Raw genomic sequence first — 5,710 nt, forward strand, 5'->3', positions numbered from 1 at the left:
AGGCTTTCCCACTGCAGTCTTGCAGGGCATTCTAGCTAGCTCCTAGGCTCCTTGACTGCCTCCACCCTTTTCCTCAGCTTTGGAAATCAACCCAAATGTGATGACTGCAACAGTGAAATATGAAGAACATAGTACAGTTGTGTACACTTACCATAAATGTAGATGTTCGAGTGTATTCACTGTTGCAGTCCTGGTTTCCCTCCCTCCATCCCCCTCTTCTCTCTGTCTCCTTACAAGGCACTTTTTGGTATTTACTTTCTACTGGTGGGGTTCTTCCACCATATCCTGGCATCCACTGGGGGGCACCTGACAGGGCAAGAAAAATTGATGTAATTGTATCGGCTGCCTCACCTTATACTACTGACGACCTGACGTCAGTCCTGAAGCGACAGCAACAGACGCAGAAATACTAAGCCTCTAGTATTCAGGCCGGCCGAGGGCTACCCTGGCAGGGATAACCCAAATGTGAAGACTGCAACAGTAAATACACTCGAACATCTACATTTATGGTAAGTGTACACAACTGTACTTTCTTTTTCAGCCAAGTACAAACAACTTGAACGGTTATTAATTATGGAGGTTATGCTTTTTGATGAAAGACTGCTGGAAAAGTATGTCAGTTTAAATATTTCCCCAAGGGGTTTGAGGGTGGATCGGTTGCCTGCATTTCAGTTCGTAGAGGATGAATTGGACTTATTAGAAGAGTGGAAGAATGAATCGCTGCAATGTACTCTCAGGTGGTTAAAAGTACTGACTAAAAGAAATTTAAGGTCACATGCTAAGGTGAACAGCAACATTCTACAACTGCAAATGCCTCTTATGAAGGAAACATCTGAAAGCGTATTTTTTACAAAATGGGAAACATGAAGGTATGCGTTGGCAAGGCAGAAGTGGAAACAGTTGAACTAAAAAAGAAAAAAGATCTTGACATCAAGGATTATAAGAACGACCTTATATTTTCTTGACAACATAAACCAAAAAGGGGAAGAGCTAATACTAACTCGATGGAAGGAAGACCATTTACATCACGGGACTCTTCGGTTTCAACTGAGATGGTATCCAGTGCGAAGAGTGTTTCATTCAAAAATCTGAACACAGATGCAGGTCAAGCTGCGAGGCATATAGATCATTCAGGCCCTCTTTATTCCAAGGGACGAGGGCGGAAAGTGCAAGGCAAGACAAGGAAGAATTAAGCTCTGATTTTAGGAGCTTGGACAATTTTGGACAGTTGAACAGTATGTGTGTTTCCATTTGCAGGTATGTGGAGATTAACTGGCAAAATAATGTTTATAGTGATTTAAATATTGTCAGTTTATCTGATTTGGTTATCAGCAAGGATGTTAGGAGCTTGCTGTTTGAAAGGATTGAAATTCATCCCCTCATGTTTTCCTGCTTTGGCAGACCTTCTTTTGGAGTATAATTTAATGGGATATTTATGGTTGGAGCCGTGCACTTGTTCCACCTTGCGTGATTTTGGTTCACTTTGGTCTGCTTCTTCACACGCTCGGGACGCCTGGAGAGATGGCAGCATTTTTTGTGGTTTAATGATCATCCTTGGTATTCAGACTGAATATTTCCAGTTGGACTATATTTCAATGTTCATGGTAAACATATTTACGGATGTTTAGACTCTTTGCGAACATTCATTGGGTTAATGATTGTGATCTGGAATATATTTGGATACAAGAGTAGTGCAGTTGTGATAGTTTTCTTCATTTTTTTCACGTTCTAATTGAGTGACATTTTTCTATTTTTCGGAGGATGATTACAATTGGAATGTGTCTAACTGTTAGGATATTACACTAATACCTGGTGGTGTTTCTTCCTGTCGGTATCTGTGATTTACGGGTTTTTCCTATGGGATGTATGGACCTTGTCTAACAGCACTGATCGATGCACTTTTTTCATTGACCTCATATTAACAGAATTTGTTGGGCGAACATCTTTTGGAGACATTGCAGATTCATCAACATCTATCATTTAAAAAAAACAACACTAAATGGCCCTTCCTGATATATTCTTTTGGAACATTTGCATTTTTTGGGACCTTGTCCTCCTATGGATGTTGACTTTTTTCTTATGGACAATAGTTCATTTTTCCATCTAACATTGTATACAGGGCTTATGGGTTGGGGACAATAATGTGTTTTGTGATTATGGCATTACTATAACAGATTTCATGCACTTGAGTTCTTGTTAAATTATTGCATTCATTGGATTTAGTGTTTATACATTTGAACATTGGTATTACTTTCTAAGTCTCATAGAGACTGCCATTATGACAGACAAGATGGACTTAAGGGAGATTTTATATGGTCTATCTGCAGATAAGGACAATTTGGAAGCCTTTGACCTAAAAGCTTCAGATTCTGGGGACCCAAACACCACTCAAGGGGATACTAGGCATGCCTGTGGTTTACTATTTCAAAAAATTACGAGAAGCATGTGAACATTATGAGCCAATATATGGCACTTAAAGCTGTTTAAAGTGTATAAGTTAAAAAATATCACCCCTCGGGGATTAAGGATTCGGATCCAGCCCTTAGTAGGCTTGGTTGACGAACAATTGTCAAAGGATTGGGCCCAAACCCAACATGATGCTTCCATGCTATTTGTGGAAACCCTTATTTCATACTATGAACGCATGATAGAATCACACACCACAGAAGTTTATAATGTTTGTTTAGAGGCTCAGGTCTTTGAGGGGGAGGATTTCTATCATAATTATGTAACAGAATTGGCCAAAGATTTAGCTACTTTGGAAACACAACTAATCAAAAAGAAAACACAAAAATTTCAACGTGATCTGACTGATTATGACAAAGGTAAACCCTTTGTTTCTCAGAAAAATGTCAGATTTTTTTATTCAAGTAGCAGAATCAATAGGAAAAAGAGGCCCAGGTCAATATTAAAGAAAAACATTCAGTCCAATGCTAACCTGACAGATGATGATACATCTTCCGCCACGGAATATGACTGCCCCTCTCACCGAGGGTCCCCAGTGGCTAAACGTAAACCATCCATAGACCCTTTAGACCAGGAACATGTAGGGGGGGGCAGGAAACATAGGGGGAGGCACATACAGTCTGCAACAACTACTACAAAAGATAGTGAGTCAATAATGAATGTACACAATATATCCTCTTTTGTACTGTCACCTGTTCAGAATAAACTTTTGAATAAGGGTCTAAATTTTGTGCCGACATCCTTTGTTCCCGAACACATACTGGCCAAAGAACTTAATGATTTTTGTAGATTGATCAATCTGAAAATATTTTTTGCAGATTCTGATAACTCTCAAATATCCACTGGGTTTCAGTTCAAGAGATCGAATTTCCAACCACCAATGAATAAGCATGTGGCCATAATTAAAGAATGTGTGACCAAAGATCTGCATTTCTCTCTGGGATATCGATTCACCAGACACAATTTATCCTTACAAGAACAACACGTGTTAAATGAATTAAGCTCTAATCACAACATTGTTATTATACCAGCTGACAAGGGAGGAGGTATTGTAATCATGGATCGGGCTATGTATATATCTGAAGCCGAAAAACAACTATCAGATGCTAGGTTTTACATACACATGGTGGTGGATCCAACTCCCAATTTCCAAACACACATTAATTCATTTCTAGATATGGCCACTGAGGAAGGCATTATTGATCAAAAGATATGCAATCAACTTAAAGTGTCTGATCCAATTCCACAATATTTATATCTGCTTCCTAAAATTCACAAACATCCGACTTGTCCCCCCTGGTCGACCTATTATTTCAGGAAGGGGTTCTCTTACTGAACCCTTATCTGCTTTTCTTACTCACTATCTTAAACCATTACTTATGGTCAGATCCAGGTTAAAAGATACTACGGATTTCCTCAACATTATTCAGGATTCACAGCTGGAATCGGATTGGTGGCTATGCACGTTGGATGTCACCTCTTTATATACTAGCATACCCCATGAGGCTGGTATTTCAGCTATTTAATATTGGTTGGATCGTTCTCAACTTTACACCACTGGATTTAACACCTTTCTATCAACATTGACTCAATGTGTGTTAACCAAGAACATTTTTTTCTTTGAGGGGCAGGCATACTAGCAAGTGAGGGGCACAGCAATGGGAGCTTCTTTTGCCCCAATATATGTGGACCTTTTTATGGGGTTTTTTGAACAACAATTTATATATGATTCTTGCAACAACAAATTCATGTCAGAAATGGACATTTGGAGAAGATATTTAGATGATTGTTGGATGGTGTGGCGGGGTGACCCGGGTTTGGCCGATGAGTTTGTCAAATATCTCAACAATAACACATGGGGTATTCAATTTACTCTAACTATGCAATACCAAGAAATTATCTTTTTGGATGTATTGGTATCCCGACAATCCAATCATACTTTGGCCACCCGAGTCCATAGAAAATTTCCACAATACAACACACTTTTACATGCTTCCAGTAACCATCCCCGCCACATCATCAACAACATTCCCAAATCACAATTTATATGTATGAAACGTATTTGTTCTTCTCGAAAATCCCATCTTGAATGTGAACAAGACCTTAGTGATAGATTGATTAATAGAGGATATAACAGATCACGGATCAATCAAACCATCAATGAAGTTCAACATATCACAACTTTTAAAATATAAAGATTCACAAGCGGTTCCTAACAATTCTACCAATGAATCAGTCAGGTTCATGACCACATTTGGGAGCAATTCATCATTCAGGGACATTATAAATAACCATTGGGGTGTCTTGCGAGCACATGAAAATCTGAATGAGATACTACCAGAAAGATGTGCTTTTTCCTATCGAAGGGGTCGAATGATAAATTCCTATTTTACACACTATAAGCGTCTCAATCCCCCCATACCTAGACAGACTACCCCTATTTGGTGATCCTTTGGTAGGTTGTTTTCCCTGTGGTCATTGTAGTGCATGCGGACATATATCTAAGACGAAGGAATTCACCAGTTCCAATACATCCCGGGTATTTCAGATCAGAATTTTTGGTAACTGTAGTACCGATTGGGTGGTATATTTAGCCACCTGCACCTGTTTTTCTTTTTATGTTGGGCAAACCTCCAGACCACTTAGACACAGAATAAGTGAACACCTCAGTGCGATCAGAACTCAGAAAATCAGTAATGCCTTATTCAAACATACAATGAATCACAAATCAGCACAATTTAAATTTACTATAATTGACATGCTGAGAACATCCAAAGTGGGCTGGCATGATAGATTAAATAATATGGAATCCTCATGGATCACTAGGTTAGGTGCTTTATTTAAGCCTGGATTAAATGAAAATAATTAGTTTATCATGGCTAGCTTCTGATATTTTTTATTATATGTTTTTTGAAATTGTTATACAGTTAGATGTACTTGCAGTTTTTTGTCATTGAGCTTATGATTTCAGCTTTAGAATCATTAATCTAGATAGTCCTTATCTTTTTGCATATTACATTATAATATATATTTTTTATATATTGTGTATATATTAATTTATATATAATTTCAAACACTATTATATGGAGTATGGGCAAACTAATATGATATTTAGGTGCATACACCTTTACATTTTGCAGTATATAATGAATACCAAGATGTACCATTTGAATTTTAGTTTGCACTGATGAAGGCTTGAATTTATGGCCGAAACCGGTTTGCAGTCTCATTTTCTTGTTTTATG

The sequence above is a fragment of the Protopterus annectens genome, chromosome 16.part0, assembly GCF_019279795.1.
Source record: "Protopterus annectens isolate FY-2018-M chromosome 16.part0, PAN1.0, whole genome shotgun sequence".
In the NCBI taxonomy this organism is placed as follows: domain Eukaryota; kingdom Metazoa; phylum Chordata; order Ceratodontiformes; family Protopteridae; genus Protopterus; species Protopterus annectens.